The following is a 17,519-nucleotide window of genomic DNA, read 5'->3' as shown; positions in this document are numbered from 1 at the left end:
CTGTGCCTCATGGGAACAGACCAGCCCAAACTGCCAAGGTTTGTCTTCCCTGGACCGGAATCAAGCATCCTAGGACCAGTTTCTGACTATCAGCCGTCATCAGCCAGGATAGCTTGACTCCAGTCGCGTGTAGAGCACGGGACTCATGTCTGAGCATACCCGACCCACTCGAGTTGACAAATGCAAAAACAACAGTTATTGGACAGAATGCAGAACAATGTCATATATTCCCCCCAGTTCAGAGATCTGGTTCTAAGTCCATCGTTTTTTTGCTCACCACGCCACCCCAATTTAGACATGGCCATATGCAAATCAGCCTTGACCCTGTGCCTCATGGGAACAGTCCAGTCTGAAATGCCAAGCCATGTCTTCCCTGGACTGGAATCAAGCAACCTAGGACCGGTTTCTGGCTATCAGCTGTCATCAGCCAGGATAGCTTGACTCCAGTGGCGTGGAGAGCACGGGCCTCACGTCTGTGCATACCCTTCCCACTCGGGGTGACAAATGCAAAAACAACAGTGGATGGACAGAATGCTGAACAATGTCATACATGTTTTTGCACATTAAGAAAAGAAGCAACCTCCACTCCTGGCTTTCCTGATTCTAGGGACAAACGCAATAAGAGCATTATTATCAAGACGCAAAACAATTTGTGAGTTGTTAGTGTATATGTAAGTTTTAACGTCTAAATTAGAAAGGGCTTTTGCAATAGGTACAATGTAAATATTGGAAATGTGGGGTGAGGGAGCACCCGGCAGGCAATTGGCATTTTGATCCAACTTCACAACTTGCGAGTAAGCTGACAAAAAGCACTCGGACCAGTGAAGCGCATTCACCCCTAAGCCTGCTATGGCTGGATGGAAAACAGAATAGACTGATCAACCATGTCTAATGCCGCGTGAGGTCTAGCAGGATCAAAGCAGGACGGATAACAGAATGGAACGATCGACCATGTCAAATGCTGTGGACAGTTCTAGCAGGATTGAAGCATTGAACAGAAACTGCTCCAAATCTTTTTCATCCATGTTTAGGCACATTAATAAAATACATTTTTGGTGCCTTCATCTAAAACAAGAAGTGCCTTAATGCCCCTTCATTCTCACTGTCTGTCTCTTCCTCCTTCCAATTCTTTCCTTATCAACTCTTTCTTGGTACCTTCTCTCGATTCTTCACTTTTTATCTATGGAACATCCTTGTTCCCTCCCACGTATCACCTCACTCCCTCAACTTCTCTCTTCTTTCTTTGCAGTTCTCTTTCTCAGGCTCCCATTCTCCCTGTCACTTTGCCCTCTCTTCCTTCTCTACAACATACTCAATCCAACACCTTTTCCGTGTATAGCAATTTGTTACGGCCTAAGCCCTGCTTTCCCCATCTCATTTTCCATCCTCTTTATTCTGCTCTCTCATTAATTCTCTTTGTTCTTATTCTCCTCACCCCTCCATGTTTCTATTCCCATTTTCTTACTATAAATTTCCACTCTTGTTCTCATTTCCATCTTGTACCTTTCCCTTTTCCCTCCCAATTCCCCATCTCTTTTCCTGTATACTCTCAGGTCCTTCCCTCATCTCCTACCCTGTTAGTATCTCTCTCCATCTTCCCCTCTGTCTCCGTTCTTTATCCTTAATCTTCCTTTCTAAAGCCTCTGTGTCTTGCTTCCATCTCTTTTGTTTCTTCTTCCTCTCTTCTCTTCTGCCCTGTACCTCCTTTCTCATTGTACCTCCTCTCTCACTCCCATCTCCTATCTAGCACTGTCTCTCTTCTCTGTGTACGTCGTTCTGTCCCTTCTGTTTACTCTTGAGAGCACCAGACAGTGACAATAGAGCTTGTGTCCTTGGGTATCTAACGCTGCAGCTGGAGCTGTGAATTGTCTGAGAGTAATGAAAAGTCTGGAAAGGGTGCAATAACTGCCTTTAGGCACAGGGAAGGAAAAGAACAGGAAGAAGGTGCAAGTATTGTATTGTATTGTATTGTATTGTATTGTATGTTGGATTTATATAGCGGTTATAACCCAGGGGTCCCTAAGCGCTTGCCTTGGGAACCCCTCCTGGCTTTTCCCTGTGAGATAGCCCCTACAGGGCATCCCCAAGGTGAAAGCCAGGCATCCCGCCGCGGGGGGCCGTTGTGGAGATTAAGCAAGCTTAATGCCCAGAGTTGCAGAGTGTGAACCCATGATTAGGTCAGGCACCGAAGCGAGAATTATCGAGTCCGTGGACATTTGAGCTCCATACCGTGCCGCGTCGGGAATTGAACCCTGGTCCCGGGTCTGACCTCTGCTTCAGGGTCTGCCTGCTCTAACCAGTGAGCCACACTTCTCCACAGTGTGGCTCCAAGTAAAGCTGGAGATCACATATTGGTAAATGGAAATGGTACAAGAAACGCCTCTAGATACAGGGAAGATCACGTATTACTGGTGAATAATCAATAGGTATCAAATGTCTGGATTGGATGGGCTTGCAGTCCTCATCTGCTGCTGTGCATCTAAGGTGCACAATATAATATCTCTATACGTTGAGCCCAGCTCTCTCATCCCAAGGTGGACTCCACATAGTCTTTTCTGCACTTTGCTTCTCACGGACCAACGCCGGCCCTGCAAGAGCCTTCAGCATGAACTTGTGGGCGGTGTTTGAGAAGGTAAAGCCGCCCTGGCTGCAGGCTACTTAAAAGCCCTGGCTGCAAGCGCATTCACAGCCCTGGCTGCAGGCGCATTCACAGCCCAGGCTGCAGCCGCTTTCACAGCCCTGGCTGCAGGCGCATTCACAGCCCTGGCTGCAGGTGCATTCACAGCCCTGGCTGCAGGCACATTCACAGCCCTGGCTTCAGGCACATTCACATCCCTGGCTGCAGGCACATTCACAGCCCTGGCTGCAGGCGCATTCACAGCCCTGGCTGCAGCCACATTCACAGCCCTGGCTGCAGCCGCTTTCACAGCCCTGGCTGCAGGAGCATTCACAGCCCTGGCTGCAGGTGCATTCACAGCCCTGGCTGCAGGCACATTCACAGCCCTGGCTGCAAGCGCATTCACAGCCCTGGCTGCAGGCGCATTCACAGCCCAGGCTGCAGCCGCTTTCACAGCCCTGGCTGCAGGCGCATTCACAGCCCTGGCTGCAGGTGCATTCACAGCCCTGGCTGCAGGCACATTCACAGCCCAGGCTTCAGGCACATTCACAGCCCTGGCTGCAGGCACATTCACAGCCCTGGCTGCAGGCGCATTCACAGCCCTGGCTGCAGCCACATTCACAGCCTTGGCTGCAGCCGCTTTCACAGCCCTGGCTGCAGGCGCATTCACAGCCCTGGCTGCAGGTGCATTCACAGCCCTGGCTGCAGGCACATTCACAGCCCTGGCTGCAGGCACATTCACAGCCCTGGCTGCAGGCACATTCACAGCCCTGGCTGCAGGCGCATTCACAGCCCTGGCTGCAGCCACATTCACAGCCCTGGCTGCAGGTGCATCCACAGCCCTGGCCGCAGCTGCATTCACAGCCCTGAACACAGGCGCATTCACAGCCCTGGCTGCAGGTGCATTCACAGCCCTGGCAGCAGGCACAGTCCCAGCCCTGGCGGCAGGCGCATTCACAGCCCTGGCTGCAGGAGCATTCACAGCCCTGGCTGCAGGCGCATTCACAGCCCTGGCTGCAGGCGCATTCACAGCCCTGGCTGCAGGAGCATTCACAGCCCTGGCTGCAGGGGCATTCACAGCCCTGGTTGCAGCTGCATTCACAGCCCTGGCTGCAGGCGCATTCACAGCCTGGCTGCAGGCGCATTCACAGCCCTGGCTGCAGGCGCATTCACAGCCCTGGCTGCAGGAGCATTCACAGCCCTGGCTGCAGGCGCATTCACAGCCCTGGTTGCAGCTGCATTCACAGCCCTGGCTGCAGGCGCATTCACAGCCCTGGCTGCAGGCGCATTCACAGCCCTGGCTGCAGGAGCATTCACAGCCCTGGCTGCAGGCGCATTCACAGCCCTGGTTGCAGCTGCATTCACAGCCCTGGCTGCAGGCGCATTCACAGCCCTGGCTGCAGGCGGATTCACAGCCCTATCTGCAGGTGCATTCACAGCCCTGGCAACAGGCACAGTCCCAGTCCTGGCTGCAGGCGCATTCACAGCCCTGGCTGCAGGTGCATTCACAGCCCTTGCACCAGGTGCATTCACAGCCCTGGCTGCAGGTGCAGTCACAGCCCTGACTGCAGGCGCATTCACAGCCCTGGCTGCAGGTGCATTCACAGCCCTTGCACCAGGTGCATTCACAGCCCTGGCTGCAGCTGCATTCACAGCCCTGGCTGCAGGCGCATTCACAGCCCTGGCTGCAGGCGCATTCACAGCCCTGGCTGCAGGCGCATTCACAGCCCTGGCTGCAGGAGCATTCACAGCCCTGGCTGCAGGCGCATTCACAGCCCTGGTTGCAGCTGCATTCACAGCCCTGGCTGCAGGCGCATTCACAGCCCTGGCTGCAGGCGCATTCACAGCCCTATCTGCAGGTGCATTCACAGCCCTGGCAACAGGCACAGTCCCAGTCCTGGCTGCAGGCGCATTCACAGCCCTGGCTGCAGGTGCATTCACAGCCTTTCCACCAGGTGCATTCACAGCCCTGGCTGCAGGTGCAGTCACAGCCCTGACTGCAGGCGCATTCACAGCCCTGGCTGCAGGCACATCCACTGCCCTGACTTCAGCCGCATTCATAGCCCTGGCTGCAGGCACATTCACAGCCCTGGCTGCAGCCGCATTCAAAGCCCTGGCTGCAGCGGCATTCACAGCTATGGCTGCAAGCGCATTCACAGCCCTGGCTGCAGGCGCATTCACAGCCCAGGCTGCATCCGCTTTCACAGCCCTGGCTGCAGGCGCATTCACAGCCCTGGCTGCAGGTGCATTCACAGCCCTGGCTGCAGGCACATTCACAGCCCTGGCTTCAGGCACATTCGCAGCCCTGGCTGCAGGCACATTCACAGCCCTGGCTGCAGGCGCATTCACAGCCCTGGTTGCAGCTGCATTCACAGCCCTGGCTGCAGGCGCATTCACAGCCCTGGCTGCAGGCGCATTCACAGCCCTGGCTGCAGGAGCATTCACAGCCCTGGCTGCAGGCGCATTCACAGCCCTGGTTGCAGCTGCATTCACAGCCCTGGCTGCAGGCGCATTCACAGCCCTGGCTGCAGGCGGATTCACAGCCCTATCTGCAGGTGCATTCACAGCCCTGGCAACAGGCACAGTCCCAGTCCTGGCTGCAGGCGCATTCACAGCCCTGGCTGCAGGTGCATTCACAGCCCTTGCACCAGGTGCATTCACAGCCCTGGCTGCAGGTGCAGTCACAGCCCTGACTGCAGGCGCATTCACAGCCCTGGCTGCAGGTGCATTCACAGCCCTTGCACCAGGTGCATTCACAGCCCTGGCTGCAGCTGCATTCACAGCCCTGGCTGCAGGCGCATTCACAGCCCTGGCTGCAGGCGCATTCACAGCCCTGGCTGCAGGCGCATTCACAGCCCTGGCTGCAGGAGCATTCACAGCCCTGGCTGCAGGCGCATTCACAGCCCTGGTTGCAGCTGCATTCACAGCCCTGGCTGCAGGCGCATTCACAGCCCTGGCTGCAGGCGCATTCACAGCCCTATCTGCAGGTGCATTCACAGCCCTGGCAACAGGCACAGTCCCAGTCCTGGCTGCAGGCGCATTCACAGCCCTGGCTGCAGGTGCATTCACAGCCTTTCCACCAGGTGCATTCACAGCCCTGGCTGCAGGTGCAGTCACAGCCCTGACTGCAGGCGCATTCACAGCCCTGGCTGCAGGCACATCCACTGCCCTGACTTCAGCCGCATTCATAGCCCTGGCTGCAGGCACATTCACAGCCCTGGCTGCAGCCGCATTCAAAGCCCTGGCTGCAGCGGCATTCACAGCTATGGCTGCAAGCGCATTCACAGCCCTGGCTGCAGGCGCATTCACAGCCCAGGCTGCATCCGCTTTCACAGCCCTGGCTGCAGGCGCATTCACAGCCCTGGCTGCAGGTGCATTCACAGCCCTGGCTGCAGGCACATTCACAGCCCTGGCTTCAGGCACATTCGCAGCCCTGGCTGCAGGCACATTCACAGCCCTGGCTGCGGACGCATTCACAGCCCTGGCTGCAGCCACATTCACAGCCCTGGCTGCAGGAGCTTTCACAGCCCTGGCTGCAGGCGCATTCACAGCCCTGGCTGCAGGTGCATTCACAGCCCGGGCTGCAGGCACATTCACAGCCCTGGCTGCAGGCACATTCACAGCCCTGGCTGCAGGCGCATTCACAGCCCTGGCTGCAGCCACATTCACAGCCCTGGCTGCAGCCACATTCACACCCCTGGCTGCAGGAGCATTCACAGCCCTGGCTGCAGGCGCATTCACAGCCCTGGCTGCAGCCACATTCACAGCCCTGGCAGCAGGTTCATTCACAGCCCTGGCTGCAGGCGCATTCACAGCCCTGGCTGCAGCTGCATTCACAGCCCTGGCCGCAGCTGCATTCACAGCCCTGAACACAGGCGCATTCACAGCCCTGGCTGCAGGCGCATTTACAGCCCTGGCTGCAGGTGCATTCACAGCCCTGGCTGCAGGTGCATTCACAGCCCTGGCAGCAGGCACAGTCCCAGCCCTGGCGGCAGGCGCATTCACAGCCCTGGCTGCAGAAGCATTCACAGCCCTGGCTGCAGGCGCATTCACATCCCTGGCTGCAGGCGCATTCACAGCCCTGGCTGCAAGAGCATTCACAGCCCTGGCTGCAGGCGCATTCACAGCCCTGGTTGCAGCTGAATTCACAGCCCTGGCTGCAGGCGCATTCACAGCCCTGGCTGCAGGCGCATTCACAGCCCTGGCTGCAGGTGCATTCACAGCCCTGGCAATAGGCACAGTCCCAGTCCTGGCTGCAGCTGCATTCATAGCCCTGGCTGCAGGCGCATTCACAGCCCTGGCTGCAGCCGCATTCACAGCCCTGGCTGCAGTGGCATTCACAGCTATGGCTGCAAGCGCATTCACAGCCCTGGCTGCAGGCGCATTCACAGCCCAGGCTACAGCCGCTTTCACAGCCCTGGCTGCAGGAGCATTCACAGCCCTGGCTGCAGTTGCATTCACAGCCCTGGCTGCAGGAACATTCACAGCCCAGGCTTCAGGCACACTCACAGCCCTGGCTGCAGGTGCATTCACAGCCCCGGCTGCAGGCACATTCACAGCCCTGGCTGCAGCCACATTCACAGCCCTGGCTGCAGCTGCTTTCACAGCCCTGGCTGCAGGTGCATTCACAGCCCTGGCTGCAGGTGCATTCACAGCCCTGGCTGCAGGCACATTCACAGCCCTGGCTGCAGGCACATTCGCAGCCCTGGCTGCAGGCACATTCACAGCCCTGGCTGCAGGCGCATTCACAGCCCTGGCTGCAGCCACATTCACAGCCCTGGCTGCAGCCACATTCACAGCCCTAGCTGCAGTAGCATTCACAGCCCTGGCTGCAGGCGCATTCAAAGCCCTGGCTGCAGGTGCATTCACAGCCCTGGCCACAGCTGCATTCACAGCCCTGAACACAGGCGCATTCACTGCCCTGGCTGCAGGCGCATTTACAGCTCTGGCTGCAGGCGCATTCACAGCCCTGGCTGCAGGTGCATTCACAGCCCTGGCAGCAGGCACAGTCCCAGCCCTGGCGGCAGGCGCATTCACAGCCCTGGCTGCAGGCGCATTCACAGCCCTGGCTGCAGGAGCATTCACTGCCCTGGCTGCAGGCGCATTCACAGCCCTGGCTGCAGGCGCATTCACAGCCCTGGCTGCAGGAGCATTCACAGCCCTGGCTGCAGGCGCATTCACAGCCCTGGCTGCAGGTGCATTCACAGCCCTGGCTGCAGGTGCATTCACAGCCCCGGCTGCAGGCACATTCACAGCCCTGGCTGCAGGCGCATTCACAGCCCTGGCTGCAGCCGCATTCACAGCCCTGGCTGCAGTGGCATTCACAGCTATGGCTGCAAGCGCATTCATAGCCCTGGCTGCATGCGCATTCACAGCCCAGGCTACAGCTGTTTCACAGCCCTGGCTGCAGGAGCATTCACAGCCCTGGCTGCAGGTGCATTCACAGCCCTGGCTGCAGAAACATTCACAGCCCAGGCTTCAGGCACATTCACAGCCCTGGCTGCAGGCGCATTCACAGCCCCGGCTGCAGGCGCATTCACAGCCCTGGCTGCAGCCACATTCACAGCCCTGGCTGCAGCTGCTTTCACAGCCCTGGCTGCAGGTGCATTCACAGCCCTGGCTGCAGGCACATTCACAGCCCTGGCTGCAGGCACATTCACAGCCCTGGCTGCAGGCACATTCACAGCCCTGGCTGCAGGCGCATTCACAGCCCTGGCTGCGGCCACATTCACAGCCCTGGCTGCAGCCACGTTCACAGCCCTAGCTGCAGGAGCATTCACAGCCCTGGCTGCAGGCGCATTCACAGCCCTGGCTGCAGGTGTATTCACAGCCCTGGCCACAGCTGCATTCACAACCCTGAACACAGGTGCATTCACTGCCCTGGCTGCAGGCGCATTTACAGCTCTGGCTGCAGGCGCATTCACAGCCCTGGCTGCAGGTGCATTCACAGCCCTGGCAGCAGGCACAGTCCCAGCCCTGGCGGCAGGCGCATTCACAGCCCTGGCTGCAGGAGCATTCACAGCCCTGGCTGCAGGCGCATTCACAGCCCTGGCTGCAGGAGCATTCACAGCCCTGGCTGCAGGAGCATTCACAGCCCTGGCTGCAGGCACATTCACAGCCCTGGCTGCAGGCGCATTCACAGCCCTGGCTGCAGGTGCATTCACAGCCCTGGCAACAGGCACAGTCCCAGTCCTGGCTGCAGGCGCATTCACAGCCCTGGCTGCAGGTAAATTTACAGCCCTGGCACCAGGTGCATTCACAGCCCTGGCTGCAGGCACATTCACAGCCCTGGCTGCAGGTGCATTCACAGCCCTGGCTGCAGACACAGTCACAGCCCTGGCTGCATGCGCATTCACAGCCCTGGCTGCAGGTGCAGTCACAGCCCTGACTGCAGGCGCATTCACAGCCCTGGCTGCAGGCACATTCACAGCCCTGGCTGCAGCTGCATTCATAGCCCTAGCTGCAGCTCCATTCACAGTCCTGGCTGCAGCTGCATTCACTGCCCTGACTTCCGCCGCATTCATAGCCCTGGCTGCAGGCGCATTCACAGCCCTGGCTGCAGCCGCTTTCACAGCCCTGGCTGCAGGCGCTTTCACAGCCCTGGCTGCAGGTGCATTCACAGCCCTGGCTGCAGGTGCATTCACAGCCCTGGCAGCAGGCACAGTCCCAGCCCTGGCGGCAGGCGCATTCACAGCCCTGGCTGCAGAAGCATTCACAGCCCTGGCTGCAGGCGCATTCACAGCCCTGGCTGCAGGTGCATTCACAGCCCTGGCTGCAGGCACATTCACAGCCCTGGCTGCAGGCGCATTCACAGCCCTGGCTGCAGCCGCATTCACAGCCCTGGCTGCAGTGGCATTCACAGCTATGGCTGCAAGCGCATTCACAGCCCTGGCTGCAGGCGCATTCACAGCCCAGGCTACAGCCGCTTTCACAGCCCTGGCTGCAGGCGCATTCACAGCCCTGGCTGCAGGTGCATTCACAGCCCTGGCAGCAGGCACAGTCCCAGCCCTGGAGGCAGGCGCATTCACAGCCCTGGCTGCAGGCGCATTCACAGCCCTGGCTGCAGGAGCATTCACAGCCCTGGCTGCAGGCGCATTCACAGCCCTGGCTGCAGGCGCATTCACAGCCCTGGCTGCAGGAGCATTCACAGCCCTGGCTGCAGGCGCATTCACAGCCCTGGCTGCAGGCGTATTCACAGCCCTGGCTGCAGGTGCATTCACAGCCCTGGCTGCAGGCACATTCACAGCCCTGGCTGCAGGCGCATTCACAGCCCTGGCTGCAGCCGCATTCGCAGCCCTGGCTGCAGTGGCATTCACAGCTATGGCTGCAAGCGCATTCACAGCCCTGGCTGCAGGCGCATTCACAGCCCAGGCTACAGCCGCTTTCACAGCCCTGGCTGCAGGAGCATTCACAGCCCTGGCTGCAGGTGCATTCACAGCCCTGGCTGCAGGAACATTCACAGCCCAGGCTTCAGGCACATTCACAGCCCTGGCTGCAGCCGCATTCACAGCCCCGGCTGCAGGCGCATTCACAGCCCTGGCTGCAGCCACATTCACAGCCCTGGCTGCAGCTGCTTTCACAGCCCTGGCTGCAGGTGCATTCACAGCCCTGGCTGCAGGTGCATTCACAGCCCTGGCTGCAGGCACATTCACAGCCCTGGCTGCAGGCACATTCACAGCCCTGGCTGCAGGCAAATTCACAGCCCTGGCTGCAGGCGCATTCACAGCCCTGGCTGCAGCCACATTCACAGCCCTAGCTGCAGGAGCATTCACAGCCCTGGCTGCAGGCGCATTCACAGCCCTGGCTGCAGGTGCATTCACAGCCCTTGCCACAGCTGCATTCACAGCCCTGAACACAGGCGCATTCACTGCCCTGGCTGCAGGCGCATTTACAGCTCTGGCTGCAGGCGCATTCACAGCCCTGGCTGCAGGTGCATTCACAGCCCTGGCAGCAGGCACAGTCCCAGCCCTGGCGGCAGGCGCATTCACAGCCCTGGCTGCAGGAGCATTCACAGCCCTGGCTGCAGGCGCATTCACAGCCCTGGCTGCAGGCGCATTCACAGCCCTGGCTGCAGGCGCATTCACAGCCCTGGCTGCAGGTGCATTCACAGCCCTGGCAACAGGCACAGTCCCAGTCCTGGCTGCAGGCGCATTCACAGCCCTGGCTGCAGGTAAATTCACAGCCCTGGCACCAGGTGCATTCACAGCCCTGGCTGCAGCTGCATTCACAGTACAGGCTGCAGCTGCATTCACAGTACAGGCTGCTGGCGCATTCACAGCCCTGGCTGCAGGCACATTCACAGCCCTGGCTGCAGGTGCATTCACAGCCCTGGCTGCAGACACAGTCACAGCCCTGGCTGCATGCGCATTCACAGCCCTTGCTGCAGGCGCATTCACAGCCCTGGCTGCAGGCGCTTTCACAGCCCTGGCTGCAGGTGCATTCACAGCCCTGGCCGCAGCTGCATTCACAGCCCTGAACACAGGTGCATTCACAGCCCTGGCTGCAGGCGCATTTACAGCCCTGGCTGCAGGTGCATTCACAGCCCTGGCTGCAGGTGCATTCACAGCCCTGGCAGCAGGCGCAGTCCCAGCCCTGGCGGCAGGCGCATTCACAGCCCTGGCTGCAGAAGCATTCACAGCCTTGGCTGCAGGCGCATTCACAGCCCTGGCTGCAGGCGCATTCATAGCCCTGGCTGCAGGAGCATTCACAGCCCTGGCTGCAGGCGCATTCACAGCCCTGGTTGCAGCTGCATTCACAGCCCTGGCTGCAGGCGCATTCACAGCCCTGGCAACAGGCACAGTCCCAGTCCTGGCTGCAGCCGCATTCATAGCCCTGGCTGCAGGCGCATTCACAGCCCTGGCTGCAGCCACATTCACAGCCCTGGCTGCAGCCACATTCACAGCCCTAGCTGCAGGAGCATTCACAGCCCTGGCTGCAGGCGCATTCACAGCCCTGGCTGCAGGTGCATTCACAGCCCTGGCCACAGCTGCATTCACAGCCCTGAACACAGGCGCATTCACTGCCCTGGCTGCAGGCGCATTTACAGCTCCAGCTGCAGGCGCATTCACAGCCCTGGCTGCAGGTGCATTCACAGCCCTGGCTGCAGGCAAAGTCCCTGCCCTGGCGGCAGGCGCATTCACAGCCCTGGCTGCAGGAGCATTCACAGCCCTGGCTGCAGGCGCATTCACAGCCCTGGCTGCAGGTGCATTCACAGCCCTGGCTGCAGGAGCATTCACAGCCCTGGCTGCAGGCGCATTCACAGCCCTGGCTGCAGGCGCATTCACAGCCCTGGCTGCAGGTGCATTCACAGCCCTGGTGAGGTTCCGTGACGGTTCCGTGACGACTTGAACCCGTGTTTTCAAGTTTGTCGGAAATACATAATATTGGTATCAGTGAACCGCAAATGATCCATTTAGTATATCCTAGTGTTTTCGCTACGCTACGAGCAAGAGCACTCCTTCCATTGACATATTTCTGATATACCCACGGCATCCATCTTAGATCATGGCCGCCATTTTGTGTTTCCTTGCCCTCACATATGCAATAGCCTCTGATCATTTCATTTACTCCACTTTGATTAAGGACACGTAGCCTTAGCCGGAGATTCACCTCTTACATGACACGTGCACCTTAAACCAGGTCACGCTGTAGCTGCATGACTCGACAAAGGCTGCCTCCTCTGCCCGAGGCCAGTCTTGCCAAACTGGTCTTCGTGTCCATTGTACCCGATCATGATTAGGCGGCCGAAGCCGGTAGCCTTGCCCATTTACGACCCACAAACATCCCTTATCCCACTTTTCTATCTTCCACACCTGGCTCTGTTTCTTTCTTTCTGAATCTTTATTAGGGGGAGGTAACGAACTTTACGATGAGGCGGTCCGGGTCCTGAATGCAATATTGACAGGGGATTGTGATGAACTAGTGGGAACCCCTCTTCGTAGATGTTTGGTATCAGATTTTATCGACGGTTCCTGTGTAACGTCAAATATTTATTGTTTAGAGACACAAAGGTTTGGGAATGTACCGACATGTGAAATATTTGCCTAGAGCACAATTTTTAGTATATAAGGAGCAACCCACTTTGTACAAATCGAACAGGCTCCTAGTTTCTGCCCGTGCGTAGATTCTGTGACTTCTGTGTCCCTGCAGTAATAAACCTTTGGTCTTTGACGCCACCATCGAGAAGCCCGTGTTTCTGTTCATTTGTGCACCAAGGCAGGTGGAACTCCGGGGTCTTTGGGTGTTGTACCCTGACACCTCTGGACGGAACCAAAAAGTCCAGAACTCCAATTGGCGCCCAACGTGGGGCGACGTCATTCGGTACCGGTCCAAAAGCCTGAAGAGTTCGAGAAGCTTCGTGTGAAGATTCCTGAGGGAGGCGCCCCACTTCATCGATCCCGGCATATCGCAAAAGTGGCCCAAAGTTCTCTTCCACGAGGGTTTCCCGTTCAGGACGGCTGCAGTGGGCCGTTGCCTTGACCGTCGCCCTGTCTTGGACCCGAAGTGGTGCAGTCCTTAGTACGGCGAAACGTGACGGGTTTCTCCTTGGTGACGTCTTCAGTGCCTCAGTTAAGTATTTAGTGATAGCTAGCTGGTTACTTTGTGAGGATTGTTAAAAATCCTTGATCGGTTCTTGGTTTGGTTTGGTTTTGTTAGATTATCATTGGTTGTTCTAGTTACGATAATCTATTTGGTTTAGTTTTGGGTATCGATACATCAGTTCGTTTTGGTAGGCCTTGGTTCGAGTGCACATATTTGTTCCGTGTTTTGTTTGTTTTGTGTTCCGGACTGAAAATGGTAAGTCGGAAAATGTTGTCTTGTTTTAGTTGCAACAGTGACTCGCGATTGGAGGACTCTTGTCTGGTTCCTCCGATTGGGACTCCCCTATATGATTTATATTGTAAGTATGGCGTGGGTCCTATAACTTATAATGAGATATGGGTTCGCTATTGTAAGAAGGATGGTGTCCTTAGTTGGCCACTGCATGGTAGTTTTGAGCAAGAGATTCTCGACAATTTAGAAGCGAAATTGTTCAAGAAGAAAGCCCGGCCGGCAATGTTTGATTCCTTCCGTTATTGGCGGAAAGAATCCAAACAGAGAGAAATGAAAAGGTTGAAGAAAGAACAGAAAGAACAAGAAGGGTTAACTCTAGAGCAAGCGACTAAACAGTTGCAGGCTAACGAGTGTGAGAAGGTCATAGATGTAGCCATTAGAGAGCATAACCTAGCGATTGACAAGTGCTATCCTGCCTTGCCATCGAAAATGGCTAAGATATTGGAGGACTCCGAAAACGATCCTCTGCTGTCTTATCTGTTACGGTCACCTCCACCGTATGCACAAGGTGCTACGGCTCCGCTCGTCCCGAATGTTCAATTGCCGGTTGCTGGACAACCTGGTGCTCCTGCTCCTGTCCCTCAGAACCAAGTTCCTGTACTTCCTGTGGTGAATGTAAATGTTCCTACAGCTCCTCCTCTTCCTACACTGCCAACTCTTATACCTACCTCTGTACCTACTGCTCCAGAAGCTATTTTCCTCGATACTCCTACTGCTTCCTCATCTATTCCTACCTCCACTGCATTCTCTATGTCTGCGAGTGTACTAACTCCACTTTCTGTTCGTCGAAGAATCACTGATTCAGTTACTAATATGCTGTCTCCTATATATAAAACCCTGATTAAGACTCCTACTCCTGACTCTGTACAGAGACGGAGTCAGCTTCCTAGTACTGAGGAACGGGGAGTTTTAGACTCCACGGCTCTCAGATGGATTTCGAAGGGTAGAAGATATAGTACGAGAGATGTGTTAGACACATTTATGCAGTGGGGAGAACCAACGCAACGATACGTCTTTGATGAGATGTGCTCGTTGTTACGTGAAGAGATAGAAGAAGACGATGTCGAATCAGATTTGGAAGATTTAATTAGGGTTCAAAAGGAGTTTGCTGCTGGAATGATAGTGGGTGAGAAAATAAAGCAAGCGATGGAACTCATTTTAAGTTTTAGGAATGATCCATCTCTTCGTTCTCCGAGAGATTTAGAGAAAGGTAAAATGAAGCTAAGTCGCCAATATCCTATGAGGGAAGTCCCTCCAATCTGGCGCGAAGCAGTGCCACGTGATGATAATGCTGGTATTGCAGGTGCTCCAGCGCAGTTCCAACGAGTGTGGATACACATTCCATGGAAACGAGCAGAAGTGTTAGCAGTGAAGCAGGCCTTGCCAGATCCGCGTAAGAATCCAGCCGGATATTACAAGGAATTAACACAGACAGTTGAGGCTTGTATAATGAACTTAGCCGACATTGATATGTTATTTGGTAACGTAGTTCCGCAACCAGTGTGGGCTAAAATTCGTAGAGAGGATCATCAGGCTGCTTTAGGTGGTGATTGGGCAGCTATCACTGCAGCAGATGGTCAACAAATAGGTGGTGCGAAACCCGAACCTTTGATCGCTAATCTGCCAGGTAGAATAATTGATCTAATGAAAACTCTGATGCCAGCATTGCGTGTTAATTGGGACAAGTTGTCAGCATGTAGGCAAAAGAAAGACGAAAGTGTCTCGGACTTCTTCACGAGGTTCGAAGAGACTTTTGTGGATCATAGTGGCCAGGACATGAGTACAGAAGGAGGGCAAAGACTATTTGTCGATAAATTTGTGCATAATTTGTTACCTGAATTATGCAATAAATTAAAAGACTCAGAAAGTGCGTGGGCTGTATCTACGACAGCGCAAATACTTGCGACTGCACAGTACTACGAAAATAGAGATAAAGAGGAAAAGGAAAAATCAGAAAAGAAAACGAAAGATTTAAAAACTAAAGTTCTTTTGCAGCAGGCGTATCCGCCTCGCACGAACCAGACTAATACGCAGCAGAACTCATACCAAAGGACAGATTATAGTACATCAAGACCTCAATATCAATGGAATCAATGCGCGTACTGCAAGAAAGAGGGTCACTATAAAAATGAATGTCCGATCTTAGCGCAAAATAATGCAGCAGCAGCTCAGAGAGGTCGTGGTGGTTTTGTGCAGAATTCTAGAGGACGAGGACGAGGTGCTATGCCTCCACAAACTAATGATCGTCCATCCAATCACTTTGATCAACGAAATGGACAATCTGTTCAGCAAAATAGATCTCAGCAATATCTTGTTGAAGATTATTGTGAAGTAGAAGAGGGTTTTCAACAAAATGGGTACTAGGACAGCCATGGACAGAGAGAGGGAGTAGTATCAGTTCCAGTGGATCAGAGTGGGCCTTATGTCGCAGTAGCAACATCAGGTGTAGTCGAACCGTTTCTGTTGGATACTGGTGCCGCAAAAAGTTCTATAATGCATGCGAAACTCCCTGGCGCACCTTTGTCTGGCTCAACAAATGTTTCCGTAGGTTTTTCAGGCGCCCCTGTGTACAATCCGATATCTGGTCCTTTGTCTATTTCTGTTGGACCGTGCCAATTGAAAGCACCCCTGATTTTGACGACAGGTTGTAATGAAAATCTGCTTGGTTTAGATTTGTTAAAGCGACTATATGCGACATTGTACTGCTCTCCGGAAGGAGTACAGCTTACACTGGGTAAAAACATCACCTCTCCGATGTACTTGTCAATGGACGCACTCCCGCCGGAGCTCCGTTCACTCCCTGATTCTCTTTGGGCGACTGGTCCTAATGATGTAGGTCTCCTAGAAATTCCACCGTATGTAGTGACTTTGAAAGCAAATGTGAAATTTCCAAGAATTCCCCAGTATAAAATATCGAGTGAAGGTGAGCGTGCACTTTTATTGATTGTGCAAGACTTGATTAAGAAGGGTGTAGTTGAAGAAACTAGAGGAAATGTCTGTAACAGTCCTGTATTACCGATTCTGAAGCGAACTGACCCTACAAAACCTCCAGTTTATAGGTTTGTCATAGACCTTAGAGAAGTTAATAAGATTGTAATTCCGCAGTTTCCTGTAGTGCCAGACATTACTGCCTTGTTAACATTGATACCTGCTACAGCTACATGGTTCTCAGTTATAGACCTAAAGAATGCTTTCTTTAGCATTCCGATAGCCGAAGAGAGTAGGGATATTTTCGGCTTCTGTCTAGGAGGTCGCAGTTTCAGATTTAAACGCGCTCCACAAGGCTATTGTGAAAGTCCATCCATTTATAGTCAAGCTTTAAAAAGTCAGCTAGATTCTTTTGTCCTTCCTCCAGGTTCTGCCCTAGTACAATACGTAGACGATCTTTTAGTGGCTGCCGATGACAAGGAAACTTGCAAAGCAGCTACGATTTCGTTATTGCATCATTTGTCCAATTTGAATCATAAGGTGTCTCCTTCCAAGATGCAATACTGCTGCCAAGAAGTAACCTACCTAGGTCACCTCTTATCAAAGGAGGGAAGGAAGTTGACCCCAGAAAGAATAAAAGCAATTACGCAGATGAGTGTTCCACGCACACAGAGAGAAGTACGTGCCTTCCTAGGTATTACCTCTTACTGTAGGCAGTGGATCCCAAATTTTTCTCTTTTAGCAAAACCGTTGGTAGCTTTGACTGGGAAAAATGTTCCAAGTCCGGTGCCATGGTCTGATGAATGCCAAGAGAGTTTTACTGAATTACGAAAAGCATTGTGTTCAGCTCCTGTATTAGGTACACCTGATTACAGCAAGCCATTCACGCTCTACGTTCACGAAAGAGAAGGTTGCGCGTTGAGTGTTCTGACACAGAAATTTGGTGATAAACAACGCCCTTGTGCGTATTTTTCATCAACATTAGATCCGGTAGCCAGAGCGTTACCTAGTTGTTTGAGGGCTACAGCGGCAGCTGCAGCTTCCATTCGACAATCTGCTGGTTTGGTGATGAACAATATGCTAGTGGTCATGGTTCCTCATGCAGTGGATACACTCATGAACCGAACGAAGACTCAACACC

Source organism: Lissotriton vulgaris, chromosome 12, assembly GCF_964263255.1.
Source record: "Lissotriton vulgaris chromosome 12, aLisVul1.2, whole genome shotgun sequence".
NCBI lineage: Eukaryota > Metazoa > Chordata > Amphibia > Caudata > Salamandridae > Lissotriton > Lissotriton vulgaris.
This window is presented reverse-complemented; position numbering follows the sequence as displayed.